Source organism: Sarcophilus harrisii, chromosome X (genome assembly GCF_902635505.1).
Source record: "Sarcophilus harrisii chromosome X, mSarHar1.11, whole genome shotgun sequence".
NCBI lineage: Eukaryota > Metazoa > Chordata > Mammalia > Dasyuromorphia > Dasyuridae > Sarcophilus > Sarcophilus harrisii.
The window spans coordinates 72,314,637-72,331,142 of record NC_045432.1 but is presented as its reverse complement, the minus strand read 5'-3'; the positions used below and the strand labels follow the sequence as shown (position 1 = coordinate 72,331,142).

General features: G+C 46.0%; 1 protein-coding gene across 3 annotated transcripts in view; it reads left to right on the top strand.

Moving 5' to 3' along the window:
* Positions 1-15,922: 15,922 nt before the first annotated feature.
* The window catches only part of SYTL4 (synaptotagmin like 4), a 53,457-nt gene continuing 52,873 nt past the window's right edge, over positions 15,923-16,506 (top strand). For all 3 annotated transcript variants that reach the window (XM_031944919.1, XM_031944920.1, XM_031944918.1), the window contains exon 1: positions 15,923-16,112. The gene's annotated coding sequence lies outside the window, so the exon portion shown is untranslated. The remainder of the gene's footprint in view (positions 16,113-16,506) is intronic.

Sequence of the window (16,506 nt, the reverse complement as noted above, 5' to 3'; positions counted from 1 at the left end):
CTAAATAGACAGGAGTTTTTTGTCCCATGGTCAGGGGACTCATGTGTGGGACCTCAGCAGGGATGATAAAACAAGCGGCGGTTCAGTATTCTCAGCTTTCTGTGGCCTGCTACTTGTAGTCCAGAGCCCAGCTACTCCCGCTGTGTAGGGAGCGTGTCCTCGGCTGTATCCTGCCCAGGTTACCCCAGCAGCGTAAGCCTTCCCTACCCAGGGTAAGGACTTTTCCGGTCGCTGTGTTTTTTCTGGATTTCTGCTGCTAATAGCGCTTGCTTCCCCCCCAGGGCTGTTTCTTCAGGACAACCCACTCTTGCTACTCTTTGACTGGAAATCAGAGCAAGCAGAATCTTGTCCCCAACAGGAGCTTATTCCTACTCCGCTTTGCACATTTCCTCTCTCTGACTGATAACCATTTTCCCAGGCCAGCCCTCAGCTTGGGCCTAGCTCCTTGAATAGCCAACAAGGCAGCATCTCTGATTTACAAATAGCCCGGAGGTGGGACGCGGGGCTACCCTTCTGTGTGCTCCTTAGGGATGCTTGCAGAGTGCACCCTCTGCCCTGCTCCCCCTACGATTGCCTTGAGACCTTTGGCTTCCTGTCTCCCCTGCCTCACTAGCATGCCCCTAAAGTCTGACTACTTTATTCTTATAAGGAAAACTTAACAAAGAGGAACTGAAGCACATTGACTTGTAATCATGATCGCCCTCATTTTGGGTGTCTTCCTCTCCTTGAGATCATTTAGGAATCTCTCTCTTCCTTTCCTCCCAATTATATTGCCTTATCCAGGTCTACTCTTTCTTTGATGTCATTTCTGATCCCCCTTTCCCCTGACTGGGATGATGAAATCCAGACATGGTTCCACTGTCCTTGAGGAAGAAAAGAGTTTGTTAGAAACTCATCTGCTTGTTGCTGTCTTCCCATTCGTGTCCTTAAATTTCCTCCAGGAAAATCAAGAAGCATTAGTTTACTCCAGTCTCAGAGGACTTTGCTTAGGTGGATGTCATGTCAAGCTTTCTCTTAGACTGGTTTTTCCCTCTAGTGTTTCTTGCTGCCCAGTCAGGCAGTATTCATCATAGTCTTCCATAGGATTCAGTTATACTTGTGTGTAAAGATCTATTTGAAATCTCCATCCATTTCCCACTTGGGGGCGTCAGTAACTTGGTTATATAGTTCAGATTAGAGCTGTTTTCACTGTGTAGCATATCTTTTTTTTTTTTTTTTTTTTTTAACCTTCTACCTTTGTGCTAATTTTGCTCTTGCTTCTGGCGAATCAGTGGTCTGCCTATGCGCAGACAGCAGATTTCAGGGATGACTCCCATTTCCCATCCCGTTGCTACTGATTGCTCTCGTTTTGTCGTGTGATTTGCTGCATGCTGCCTCAGAATCTTGCTGCTCGTGTCACTTTGTGGAAGGCACTCCAACTCCCCAGTTCTCCGGACCACTGGCATTAGTAGAAAAGGGGAGTCCCTTGGGCTACATATTGACTTAGAAAATCACAAATTCACATTATCTTTGTTGTATTCATTTAAAAAACAATTTCTCAAGGATGTTTTAATCTGGTTCAGTCTCTACATGGGAATTTTGCAGACTCCGAGATGCTTGTGACCCAGAGATTGGAAACTGGTGCTCTAGGCCAAGGCTTCTTAAACTTTTTCCACTTCCGACCCCAATTCACCCAAGACATTTTATAGATTCGTATCTAGGCATCCAAATCAAACAATTACCAGTAATAATTTCATGACTCTGGCATTCAGTTATGAGACTCTACACGAGGGCATGACCCACGGTTTAAGAAGCCGGGCTCTAGGATACTCTCTCAGACTTTGAGTTGCAGAGAAAGTATTTTGGTAGATGGAGTTTCCTCACTTGGGGGTTTTCTCTTATGGAACAAACACAGGCCAGTCTTTTCTCCCTATTCAGTCTATGCCATTTCCAGCCTCTTTCAAGACTTCTTTCCTCAAAGTATCTGTCATCTGTCTAGGTGGGCTTCTTCTGCGTCCTCCCTCAGCTTTTTGAATCCCCATTCCTGAATCACATTGCTCATCCCCCTTACCCTCACGTTTTGGCAGCCCTTGTCCTGGGCTGCCGTACCTTGGGAAAACCCCCCTGGTACGTTGTGCGTGTACACTCCGCTTTCTCCTATTCCTAGACAGCATCGTACCCCAAACATTTTCATAGGAATACAGAATGAGTTCGATTATAGGAATTGGTGGAGAAATAGGATTCAGTGTGTAGAGGATCACTGGGCAGCCAGTGTTGACTCTGCACACGGGCGCTCTAGGTCATCCCCAGGCTGCTGCACGCTAGCTCGGAGTCCAAAATGCCGTTTAGCGGGATTCGGATGAGAAGCTGACTTGGGAGTGCATTGAGCGCTGCCTCTGAATCTGTTCCTATCTTCTTCCTTTGCCTTATCTCCCTGCTTTTGAAGAAGAATTGGAATGGCCCACTAGGGTGTTTTCCCGTGCACTTTCTGGATTGTCCTGGATGGGGGGTGCTAGAGCCCACAGGGAAATGAGAAGCAATTCACTTCTCAGGATTATAGTACCACCTGAGAATCCACAGGGGCTCCAGTATATCCTAATCCTCCTCATCTGTCCCTGGAGTGTAACCAGGCCCCTGTGGTCATAGGGAGCACACATTTGGAGGAGGGAGTGAGTCAGCTGAGGTGGGGAGGAGGGAATTCTGTGTGGGGACTCTTGGCCCCTCCCCTTCTGCCCTTAAGCCCCCAGGTAGTTGCTGTCTTCCCTGGTTTTCATGCATGCTCAGGAAGTTCCAAGTCTTAAACCTGGGAAGATAAAGGCCCCCTGGCTAGCTGACCATCTTTCCCAGCACTCTTTGGAAATACACATATAAGGCCCTAGGGGGCCCCAGGGCCTGGGCTTCCCAAAGAGCTCATTAGCACCATGGTGCTACAGATGTGTTCTCTGATCATATCACCCGTAACAACGGCCATCTCAAGCTGGAGCTCATTTCCCAGATGCCAAGGTTGCTCTGTCTTCCCTTAGAATCTGAAGAGCCAGACGCACCTGCTATTTGACTCCTCTGTGTCCCTTTGAAAAAAACAGGCCCATTGTTTCTGCTGAGAACATCCTGTCCCTGTCCCCGTCCCTGTCTCTGTAGCCCCTCTGCCCTGCCCGGTGTTTTGCTAACCTGCAATAATTGACCCTTCTGGCGTCCAAAAGAGAGATTAGATTGGGAGAAAGCAGATCCTAATGGACCAGAGTCTCAAATGGAGCCATTACAGAGCTCAGCTGCTCCAGATTTCCACCATCGTCCATGGCCCCACCACTGCCTATCTGTACCTGGTTTCTTTTGCCTGCCTTTGGGGCAGTTAGCAGGGAAGGGGGTGGGGTTGGGGTGTCTTTTGGGAGCTTTCTTTATTCTCTTGAATCTTGAGGATAATAGTGACCAGCCTTTTCTAGAATCTCTTTTGTAGGAAGGACAATTTTGTGGATACCCCTCCCCTCCTGCCTCCAAAGAGAGTCATAGTCTATCTTTGTATACTTGAAGACAAAGATAGAGTCAGTTTCTTTAAAACACTATCGCGATGCTCTTAAATGGATTTTGTATTCTCTTCATTGCAGTGGCACCTAGGAACCTTTGAAAAAGAGGACTCTTATTTGTGCAAGATGTTATTTCTTCATTCTGTAGGAAGTGTGTTTGTTGATTATGCTGGAACCGTGTAGTGTGAGATGAACCCTTGCAATAACTCAGAGGAAAATCTGAAGTTTAGGAACTTCTAGCATGTGGGGAGAGCCAGGAGCCCCAGGTACAGAGCCTGTCCTGGAGCAGCGAGCCAGCTGGCTTTTCCCTATCTGTGACATGGGACCAGAATCATTACTGACTTCACAGCCCGTTGTAAAGAGCAGACATGAACAGAGGTCTTTGGAAACCTTCAAGTGCCCAGAGAAATGCAGCTACCTTGACCTCTAATGGGGCGATGCTGTGTGCGCTCTCTACCTCGCAGGGCGTGGGGAGGGCAGTGCTTTGTAGAAATGTGACTTGTCTTTACTGACTGTGTGTGCTTTACCTTGAAAATACTCTCTGTTTGGGGACTTGGGGACCACTAAGGAAAGCAATAGCCGAAGATTTCCGCACAGGCCGGACCTCCCGGATCCAGATCTTAGAGGAGGGAAGGCATGGTGGACTTCTTCATTTTTCCCCTGAGGCTCAGAGCTTGTCTTCCTTCCTAATCCACTCCCAGAAAGGCTCTCTGAAGCCTGCTCTGATTTCCGTGTGTGTGTGTGTGTGTACATGTACGTACACAGTGATCCAATCCCCATCTTTCTTTTTTCAGCATCTCCTTTGTCTTTTTGCTAGTCATGACCCCAGTTTGGACTTCTCCTCTGGATATCTCATCTCAGTCTCACCTCTCCCCAGAGGAGTGGTAGACTGGATCATGTGGGTTTATCACATGGTTCAAGGGGTGGGGGTGGGGGTGGCATGGGGTACTTATTGGGAAGCGACAGTAATGGGGGAGATTGTCATCTCAGTTCACGCTGAGACAGGACCGGCCCAGGTTTACTTAGTTTCAAATAGAAAGCCATATGGGCAGGGTGGACTCAATAAACCCGCTTGTTTATTTTAAATGAATGCCAAGGCTCAGTGAATTGGTTGCAGTTTATTAGCAACTGGTCTGCTCCGTTAGGGGCCAGTTGAATTTTGCAAAATCATAGGAATAAAGGCCCACAGGAGCCTCAGGAGGCAGCTATTCCAACCCCCTGTTTTCCAGAGGAGACATTGGGGGGGGGGGTCTTCATATGGGAAGGCCTTGAATCCAGGTTCCCGACTCCAAATCCAGCCCGTTTTCCACAATACATGTTTTCTATCAGTATTTTAATTGTGATTGAAAAGTCAAAATTGGCAAAAGTTGTCTGCACTCAGCTTCCTTTTGCCTACCCAGTGGGAGGCGAAGGGAATCTGCAGCAAGTACTCAACGGGTGTACGATCAGTGTGAACAAGTCCAGATGATCCGAGTGATCACCCTCTTCCCTCTGCCCTATGGCCCTGAGCACCTAGACTCTGAAGCATGCAAACGAGTCGAAAAGAAAATGCCAGTACTCCCTGGCTGAAATGGAACAAAAGCAAGGGACCTCAAATTAGCCAACGCTGCCAAGTCGAATTAACAGCTGTCCAAATAGCTCCCGCACCTAGTTAACTCTTTATCACCAAATGGACCAGATGGCTAGCCCAGCCAGACCCAGAGATGCAAGGCCGCTCGGGGCCTCTGTCTCTCTTGGTTCCTTGAGACTGCTGGAAGACTAATAGAATCTACCCAGGAGATAAAGTGTGCAGTAATTTCAATTGAATTACAGAGTAATGTATTTGACTAGTCTAAATAAAAGGAGAGAATATATACAGAGTGCTTAATGTAGTACCTGACATAGCAAGCACTCTCTGAATGCTGGCTGATTGGGATCATCAGGCTTTTTGACTCTTCTCGCAATCTGTCTCACTTCCCATTTCCCTGTTTTCTTCATAGGCCCATGGGAAGAGGCCTCAGAGCTCTAACCCTGTCATTTTATGGAGGAGGAAAGAGGTTCTCAGAGGGGAGGCGATTTACCCAATGTCCCATAGATAGGAAGCAGCACAGTTGGGATCCGAACCCAGGACCTCGTACTCTCCCCACAGAACCATACCTCCTCCCCTTCGACAATACCGCGTTCGGCTGTGTGCACTTGTATTTTTGTACCAACAAGGCCACAGAGCCTATCCATGGGGAATTCTCCAGTTTGTAGCTATTTTATGCTATTTTTTTTTCTTTAATAAGATAGCCAACATTTATATAGTTTCTGCTATGTGCCAGGAACTGTGTTAAGTGCTTTTTTACAATCGTTACCTCATTCGATCCTCACAACAACCCTGAGAGGGAGAGAGCTATAATTATCCCCATTTTACAGATGAGGAAATTAAGGCAAATGGGATAAAACCGACTTGTCCTGAATCACACAGCTAATACTTGTCAGTGGCTGGATTTGAACTCGGCTCTTCCTAGTGCACTGTGTATTGTGGGACCCCTAGCTGTCCCTTTAACTTTTTTCTTTGCTAATCCAATCTCTTTAAATTACCTGAAGCAAATGGGTAGAGAGTTACTTGTTGGCCAGGAAAGAGTTCGGAAACTGCAATTCCTGATTCCCCAGGCAAAGGTTGGAAAAAGTTGTACTAGGAAAAACAACCTAGATAGAGCCTGAGCCGGTTAACGGGTTTGGTTCCTAGGGCCGGCGGCAGCGCTGACCCTGGTGGTTGCTGAAAGGCTTCTCCATCTCCAGACTTGGGGTTGGAATAGAATGGAAGCCCTCTGAGGGCTGGAGCTGTTTGACTTTTGTGTTTAGACCTCTTCTGCCGGCTTGTAATAAATGCTTAATTGATGTTTGTGGAACAGAATTTGGAGTGTTTTTTTGGTGGGGGGGAAGTGACGGGCCAGGTTCCTTGTCGAAGCCCTTCTTGGGTAGCAGCTCTTCCCTCTCCCCACCCAGCGTGCCCCAGCACATCGCACTGGTACCTTGGGAGGATTGGAAGGAAGCCGATCTTTGGCCATTCTGAGCAGTCGGGTCTTCTACCCAAGTGAAGCAACAGCAAGCAGCCTTTTCTGCTTGTATACTAGAGGAATTCGTCCAGCAAGAGAGGGAGGGAGCAGTGAGCCTCAGAGGTTCTCAGGAGGATACTGGCTAAAGGCTCGAGGACCTTAAAGGCCCCCAAGTCCGAGAAGAGATTGGGGAAAGGGAGAAAGCGGCGCTGGATTGAGATAGTGGTCTGGTCTTCTCACATTCATCCTGGGCACCCTGGAGCCAGACTCTAGCACAATGGGGTGAGCAAGGAAGACAAAGATCATTCTAGAGTTAGAGAAAAGCAAGAAGTGAACCCCAAGGCAGTGGACTTCCTGGTCAGAAGTAGTGACAAAGTAGGGGAAAGCTTTGGACTGCTCATTTTGTACCCCGTGGACAGGGCTTCCAGGAACCTAGCTCTGCTTGGGAGTGGGTATGTTTGGGGGTGGAGCTCAAACTCCAGGGCCTTGATGGTGGAGGGATGGAGGGCCATGGATCCCTGGCATGAACTGCTCAGACGATGTATCCCAATATGAGAACACGTGGCATTTCCAATGAGAACGAGGGTGGGGGGTGGGGGAAGGACCTGCCCGCATCGTGTTCTGCTTCACATGGAGAAGGCTGTTTTTCTGAACCTTATGAATCTTCAATGTAATAAAATCGCGTAGCTCCTGCTTCCCAATAAATTCTTGAGCTTAAGGCTGTGTAAGTGTTTTCTTCTGGTCCCTTCCCACAAAATAATTACCCTATAAGCAAAGGCTCCTTTGCCTGATACACAAGGAGAGGGAGGATCGTCTGTTTGCCACTTCCTTACTTGTTCCCACTTTAGATGTCCTCCCTCACCATTATCTGCCCCAAACACACTGAAGTATCATTCATAAAAACATGCAAGATCTTAAGGAGGAAAGGGTTGGGGCACAACTGCTTTGTTCTCCTGCTGGGCCCAAAGCACCTCCTCATCCTGGTCCTCTGTCCAGAGGGGCCATAGGATGTTTGGTAATAAATTTGAATCTTCTACAAAAATTTAGCCATAGGGGTCACAAACATCGAAGTGGGCCATTTACTTATTGTAGGATAAAAAAGATTACTTGAATTGGACAGCTTGGCTGTTGAAAGTAGTTGACAGACTCCATTCAGTCCTTCCACCCTTCATATCACTTGTTAAAATGTATTTATGTACCTGTGGATGACCCTTTGCTCCAAACTGCGTGAATAAACTCAGATGGGAAGGCAGTGGCCGTTTCCATATAAGGTCACCAAATCATAGATTTTGGTTGAGAACATTACGGACGGCGCCAACAGAACTGTTTGCAGGGGTAGAAAAATCCTCCATGAAAGAGTCTTTTGCCAACGTTGCTAACGTTAGGTAGGTTTGGGGCTCATCTGTTATCCCTTGCCTTCAAGCCATGAGCATGGCTACTTCCTTTTCCCACCAGGTATATCCTGTTTGATCTCTTTTATGTGACTTTTGACAAAATATAACACCGATTTTCTTCTCTACCCCCTTCCAACTTCCCCACCCCCCTAGAAGAATGAATGAATGGGCCTTCCCATAATATGGCCAATACTTTCTAGCTAAAAAGAGCCAGCAGTAAATGTTAAGGGGGAGAGGGGAGGATAAACTAAGAAGCTTTTTCTGTAAGAACAGGAATAAAGCAAGGCTGTTGCTTATCATATTACTGCTCTTTGATGTAGTACTTGAATTGCTAGCAATAGCACTAAGAAAAGAAAAAGAAATTGAGGTAAAGAGGAAACAAAGTGATCGCTTTTTGTAGTTGATGCAATTTACCCCTAGAGAGTCATTTTTAGTTGAAAAAATAACTTCAGCAAAGTTTCAGGATATAAAAAGAACCTGCATAAATCGTTGGCACTTTTGTTCATTACTAGCAAAACCCAGCAGTGAGGGAAAGAGAAATTAGCTACAAACTCTTCCCAAGTTCAGACGTGGACCCCAAACAAGTCACTTAACCCTGTTTGCCTCAGCTACCTCTTGTGTCACGTGAGCTGGAGAAGGAAATGGCAAACCACTCCAGTGTCTTAGCCAAGAAAACCCCAAATGGAGCTCTGAAGGGTTGTTTTGGCTGAAAATGACTGAACAGCTACCATCAAACGAACATGGTACTAGTTAAAAGATAGTCTATCCACTCTGTGGAATAGATTAGTTGTACCACATGCAAGTGCATATTACCCAGTAGCCTAGCGTTTGAGACACCCAAAGGATTCAGCTACTCGAAGAAGACTTGGGTTTCAACAAAAACTGCTGGGAAAATTGGAAAGCTGTCTGGCAGAAATTAAATTTACACCAATTCCTCTCACCATATATCAGGATAAGTTTTAGATATCTTAGTTTTTAAAAGTCACATCATAAATCAGAGGAGCAAGGAAGAAATTCCCCTTTGGATATATGGATGGGGGAAGAGTTCACGAGCAAACAATGAATGAAGAAGATCACGGAAGATAAAATGGACCATTTCAATTATATAAAATTAAGTCTTTGAGCAAATGCAACCAAACACAGCTGAAGTTAGAAGGGAAATAACTAGGGGAAACGTCTTTGCAGGAAGTTTCTCTGATAAAAGTCTTTATAAGGATATAAGGAACTGATTCAGATTTATAAGAATAAAAGTCATTCTTTAATTGATAAATAGTTAAAGAATATGAATAGGCAGTTTTCAAAGGAAGACACCCAGTCTATCAAAAGCCATCTGAAAATCACTATAATTACTTCTAATTAGAAAAATGTAAATTAAAGCAATCCTGAGATTGAACAAGTTTGAAAAAAAGAAAAAGGAAAATATGAAATCTGGGACAGCTAGGTGGCGCAGTAGATACAGCACCAGCCCTGAAGTCAGGAGGACCTGAATTCAAAACTGATCTCAGACATTTAACACTTCCTAGCTGTGTGACCCTGGGCAAGTCACTTAATCCCAATTGCCTCAGCAAAAAAAAAAAAAGCGAACTGTGTGTGCCATGGGGAGACTAATACATTAGTTTTTTTTTTTTTTTTTTGGTTGTTGTCCTTCATTCTCTCTCTCTCTCTCTTTTTTTTTTTATTTTTATTTTTATTTAATAGCCTTTTATTTACAGGATATATGCATGGGTAACTTTACAGCATTAACAATTGCCAAACCTCTTGTTCCAATTTTTCACCTCTTACCCCCCCCACCCCCTCCCCTAGATGGCAGGATGACCAGTAGATGTTAAATATATTAAAATATAAATTAGATACACAATAAGTATACCTGACCAAAACGTTATTTTGCTGTAGAAAAAGAATCAGACTCTGAAATATTGTACAATTAGCTTGTGAAGGAAATCAAAAATGCAGGTGTGCATAAATATAGGGATTGGGAATTCAATGTAATGGTTTTTAGACTAATACATTAGTGCAAAAATGGTGACACTGAGTTGGCCCCGTCATTCTGGACTGCGATTTGGAGCTATGCCCCCCAAATTATTAAAACAATGTATAGTTTTTGACTCAGTGATAATGCTGTTAGGCCTATATCCCAAAGAAATCAGAGAAAAGAGAAAAAGATCCATCTGTACCAATATAACATCTCTTTATAGACACACACACAAAAAAACTGGAAATTAGGTCATGCCCATCAATTTGAGAATGACGGAATAAATTATGCTATATAATGAATTATCATTCAAAGAAGCCAAGGAAGATTTTATGGAATGATAGAGAGTGAATTGAGCAGAACCGACAGTATTGTTGTTTGTCCTTCTCTGAGAGGGACAATGACATCATCAGGGTGATAGCTTGACTTGCAAGTGAAATGAATTTAAGTGAGACAGAATTGCAAAAGATCATCAGCCTCACTCCTTCAGGGGCTTGGGATTCAGTGGCAAGACATAACTCAAGGCAACTGGTGATGGCCCCAGAAGGACAATATACAATAACAACAACATGTAAAATGAACTAACTTTGAAAGACGCAGAACTCTGACCAATTCAATGACCTACCATGATTCCAGAAGGCTGGTCATCAAGCATAGTATTCATCTCCTAAGAGAGAGATGGTAGGTCTGCATCAGATGCACAAAGCGAGAGATATTATATCAGGATGGGGATTTGTTTTGTGGGACAATGTATATCTGCTACAAGGATTCAGTTGTTTTTTTTTTTTTTTTTTTCCAGTTTTCCAGAGGAGGGGTTGGGAGGGAGAGAATAAATACTTGTTAAATGAAAAAAAATTAAATGCAAAAACCTTAAGTCTACGAATTCTACCATGTTAAATATATACTCTAATTTTGAAAGTGTAAAGGTACTGTTTTAAAATTTATTTCTACCTTGATTTATTCTCTAATACGTCAATTTTTTTTTAAAGTACATAACATGCCCCAGTCTATTTATGGCTCTCTCCATTGCCCTTTAAGCTATCCGCCATTTGCATTCTTCACTGAGAGAATATTGGTGGTTCAAATGGAACCTTTAAGGTTGCATTGTACTCTATTTAATCAAATGTTTTGTTATAATCAATACTAGAGATTTGATATTCTCCTTATGTTTCAAGCATTTGTCTGAATAGAGATGTGACCTGCTAGTCTAGGACAGCTTTTGTGAAAGTTTGTCTACTGTTTTTTTTTTTTTTTTTTTTTTTTGAGAAGATTCCCAGGATAGCTAGAGATTATTCTGTTGTTGTTTCTGACTCTCTGTGACCCCATTTGGGGTTTTCTTGGTGAAGATACTGGAGTGGTTTGCCATTTCCTTCTCTAGCTTATTTTACAGATGAGGAAACTGAGGCAAACAAGATTAAGTGATTTGCCCAAGGTCACACAACTAGGTAGCATCTGAGGCCAGATTTGAACTCAGATAAGTCTTCTGGCTCTATGCCCCACCCTCACAGCTTCAATGGCCCTATCTCTTTTGGGCTCAGAATCATTTGGGAAGTTGTGGGCAGAAGTGGACCAGCATCCTTGATTATGGCTATGTAAATTCGGCAACTAATTTTGCAGCAATTGTCATCGATGATTGTTGTACTTAACAAGAATATGAAGGAAAACGGACATTGGAAATCCATGTCGTGTTTCTGACCAAGAAGTAGATGCAATTCTTTTTTTAGATAATAAAGCCAAGGCACTTTTGTATATGGAAGTTAGTTCTGGAATAGCAACGATAAAAAAAAAAAAGTTCTATTATAACAAACAAACAAGTAAAACGAAACTCCACAGAACCCACTCTTGAAATTAAGCTAGGAAATCCAAAAAGTAACAATTTAGGTGAAATTTCAGAATGAGAAGATTTTGGAAGTTGTCTCCACTGGCTGACTCTATCGGTTTCTAGATCTTGGAACAAATCATTATAACTAATTGTAACTAGAGCACTGAAAGTGAAACGTGTTTCCTTCTCGGGAGAGATGGTATACTGTGTATGCACGGAATTCGACACAAATTATGTTTTACTTAATTATAATTCTTTGGTGCAGAGAATTTTTTCACTAAACAAATTCCGGGGCTGAGGAATGGAACTCAGACTCACTAGAAAGTGACAGAACAGGCAAGTATAAATTTTATTTTATTTATTTATTTGGGGTATTCTTTTTTTTAAACTTGCAGGTTCAAATTTTCTCCCCTCACCCATCGAGAAGGCAAGCAATATTATACATTGCACGTGTGAAGTCATGCAAGACGTTCTAATTGGAAAAAATTAATTCCCCATGAAATTTGAAAAGAAAGGGGGAAATGTTTGGAAGAAAATCAGTTTCTGCTCTCCATTTTAGTTCTTCACATGGGCCGGGCACCTTGCTCTTATTGCTGACTCTTCAGTCTCCTAAGGAATAACCATTTGGAATTAGGGAACATTTTTGGTTTCTGCTCACTCAGAAGTGGGCCCGGACGTTTGGGTGGGGGTGGGAGGGAAAGGGAATCTCTAAATCAGGGAACAGAAGCTCTAGGCTCCAATCTCAACTGGGTGAATAACTCATTGGGTGACCTTAGGCAGATGCCTGTAGACCTTTCAGTCTCTCCAACTCTTCAGTGGGTACATGGACACCACCCACTGAACAGGGTTTCTATGAGGCTGATGTTAACCTCTAGATGAGGGTGTACCCTTAAGAAAGGTAACAAGGGTGTAGTAACAGCGGAAGAAGGTGTCCTGTTTGTATCCGGTTCCCAGGTCTCCATCTAGGAGACAAAGCAGAATCTTTTGTATGGTTGTTGATGTTGGTAGGTGTGCAGACTCAGGGTCAGCATCCTAGTCTGCCACGAATGGGAGATACCTAACGCGGTTGGAAAACTCAATTTCCCCAAATATAACAGAAGACAGGAATGTTTGTATCAGTTTCTTTGATAGAGGAAAAGAAAGAGGATTTCTGGAGAGGGCAGGACTGGGCTGGGCACCCACAGTGTGGCATCTCTTTTTCTTTTTCTTTCTTTTTTTTTAATAGCCTTTTATTTACAGGTTATATGCATGGATAACTTTACAGCGTTAACAATTGCCAAACCTCTTGTTCCAATTTTTCACCTCTTACCCCCCACCCCCTCCCCTAGATGGCAGGATGAGCAGTAGATGTTAAATACATTAAAATATAAATTAGATACACAATAAGTATACATGACCAAAGCATTATTTTGCTGTATAAAAAGAATCAGACTCTGAAATATTGTACAATTAGCTTGTGAAGGAAATCCAAAATGCAGGTGGGCATAAATATAGGGATTGGGAATTCAATGTAATGGTTTTTAGTTATCTCCCAAAGTTCTTTCTCTGGGCATAGTTGGTTCAGTTCATTCCTGCTCCATTGGAAATGATTTGGTTGATCTCATTGCTGAGGATGGCCTGGTCCATCAGAACTGGTCATCATCTAGTATTGTTGTTGAAGTATATAATGATCTCCTGGTCCTGCTCATTTCACTTAGCATCAGTTCGTGTAAGTCTCTCCAGGCCTTTCTGAAATCATCCTGTTGGTCATTTCTTACAGAACAGTAATATTCCATAATATTCATATACCACAATTTATTCAGCCATTCTCCAACTGATGGACATCCACTCAGTTTCCAGCGCGAATTTAGGGTTAGAGTCGGGAGTCGGGAGTCGGGAGGCATTTAGGGTTAGAGTCGGGTTAGACTCATGTTTTCCCAGCCTGATTAATGGTTTTCTTACTTGTTAAGATGCATATGTGGAAACCTGCCCTTTTGTAGGTATAAGAAAGGGCCAGACAGAGTATTCATGGGGAGGGGGGGGCAGAGGAGGATCCCTTTTTTGTTTCTCTAAACCTGTGTTTGCTTCTGTGTAGGAAGCTCTCCGTCTCCATGCATCTCAGCCCTGTGTCTGTAACCAGGTCTTAATTAAGAGTTACCTGGGACACGGAGAGGCAGAGTAATGTGTTGCACCAGTGTGAGTCAGCCACTGAGCAGAACGTTCTTTTCTTAGGATTATTTCTTGTTCGGGTCTATTCAAAACCATGTTTTTCCTAGAGTGAGGGCTGATGGATACACAGATGTCCTTACCCGACATCCTGTTATCGTAATATGAGTATGAACACAGACGCATTATGAAGCCATTTGTAGGTAACTGTGAAACATTGGATTCTGAGGACTTTGTTTGGACAGATTTGATTGGCAAAGAAAGGGGGTTATCCATTTGCCTGATGGTTTTTGTTAGTGTGGGTGGGACGGCCCCGTTGGCCTTTTGCTCAGAGATACAACTCTCTGTAAATGAGTATCCCACCATATCTGGATTAACTTAAAAACGATTCTATATTGTGTGGACCTTAGCCAAAACAGGTCAATGAGTATATTCAAATCTTGCTTTGCCTACCTAGGGAGCCCAAAGTAGGGCCACAGGAACGCTCCATGGTTCCCCATTATCTTCACCGAGGCCCTCGTTTACTTCTCAGGAGAGAGTTACACAGGCTAACCCTATTTGAGGCTGGCAAATGAAACTTTGACGGAGGTAGAGCACTCAGTGTTACTGGTACAAATGGTTCCTCAATTCAGGAAAGGGCTAGTTTAGCAGGAAGTGCTTTGGGTACCACTGTGAGTTTCCATGTAGACTTTCAGGCCCTCTGTCCCTAGAACACCGAAAGCCATCTATGCTGCTCATGGTTGTAAATTCTAGCGGCAAAAAGTTCCATGGCCTCTCTAGCTCCCTTCCAAGCACCGAGGAGCCAGCACCCGGCATAGGCTGGCCAGAGAGGAAGCTCGGGGGAACGGATTGCCAAGGAGACGAGAGTTTCGGTTCCACCTTGTTTTGTGGCCCTGGGCAATCTATGTGACCACCTTTCCAAACCTTATTTCTTTGTTGTCAAGGGGAGATAGTAACCCTTCTGTAGTACCCTCCTCCCCAGATGGTGTTATGGGGATCTTGGGAGATAAGGGTAGCATAGAGCTTTGCTAACTCGAAAGAGCTAGGTCCGTACTTTGCTTGTTCCAGTGCATGGAGGCCTGCCTTTGTTTACCAGATATCCCAGTTCTGTTCCCAGAAAGAAGGCTGGCCCGCTGCCGCAGTTTGTCAAGGCTGAAGAACGAAGTGCTCCCGGCTCATTGGGAAGTTTTTAACCAGTGCTCTTACCCAGGCCTGCTACGGGATGCTCTCCCAGCATAGTCCGGTTGCTCCGAGGCCTCCGCTACTTTGCATTGAGGTATTCCACTTGGCTTTAGCCCCCGCCACCTGATGTGTTTGTGTAGGGGCCGAGGGGTGACATTCTGGTGAGCGGGCCTAGTCCTGGGCCTTTGGAGAACACAGCCAAGCCAAATCCTGCCCAGCAGGTGGTGTCGGAAATCCAGCCACATGGAAGTGAAGCAGGAAATAGGGTCCTGGAGGAGCAGGGCTGGACAGGCGTGTGTGGGGATGCTCTCTGGGTGCCAGGAGGAACAGAGCTAGGCGGGCATGTGTGAGGATGTTCTCGGGTGCCAGGAGGAGCGGGGCTGGGGGTGCATATATGGGGAGGCTCTCAGAGTACCAGGAGGAGCAGGGCTTGGAGAAAGGCTGAGGGCCGAGGGCCGGGATCCGGGGGAGCTGAGTGAGAGCCGGCACCCTAGCTTCGGTGTGAGTCTCGCACCTTGCGGGTAGGCAGGTGCTTGTTTTGGCAAACCCTGGGGGGGGAACTTCCCAAAAGGCTGTGTTGGATCCCCGTCGAAGCCCGGCAGAGCCTCCCACATCTATCCGAGCACCCACGGGCCACACTGGGGGGCGCGGGCACGCGCGCACACGGACAAGTGGGCATTTGAAATCCAGTGGGTCCCAGCCGTCGGGACGGGGCGGGGGTGGAGCCTGCCCGCAGCCGGGAGGGGGAGGAGGCCCGAGGCTCGTCCAATGGCGTGTGGGAGCGCGGTGAGGCGGGGGCGGGGCCTCTCCGCGCGTCAAGGGGCGGAGTCCCCGGGCTCTCCTTTAAAGGGGCCGCCCCGCCCCGCTCCTTGGAAAGTCGTGTCTCTTTCCGCCCGCCCGGTAGGAGCGAGAGGTTGGGACTCCAGCTACAGGCGGTCAGCCGCAGCCGGAGTTGGCCGAGAGACCCGACCCACCTGCCCGCGCCGGAGCCGAGAGAGGCAGAGAGGAGGCAGCCCTGCCCGCCGATCCCCGGCCCCTGGCGTCGTAGCCCCCGTGCCCCGCGTCCGCAGCCAGGTGATGCGGGCAGCCCCGATCTGGCGCCTCCTCCGCCCCGTCCCAGCCGCTCCATCCCCGCTTGGCCCCGGGCCGCTGCCCTGGCTGGCCCGCCCTCCCCTTCCGCTCCCGCTGCTCGGGCTCCGCTCTCCCTCCGCCCTTTTCCTCCGCTGCCCGTCGGACTTCTTCCCTCCCGCTCCCTCTTTCTCCGCTCTCCGTCCTTCCCTGTCCCCTCTTCCCGGAGCTTTGGAGTCCCGGGTTTCCCCACCCATGGCCGCCCCGAGCGTCGGGGTCAGTCGGAAGGAAGCCCGGCTGTGCCCCTGACCTGCTTCTGAAACTCGGGAGAAGTGGCTCCTCTGCCCAGGTCTCAGTTTCCTTTCCTGTACGAGGAGGGGCTTGGAGGAGGTTACCTCAA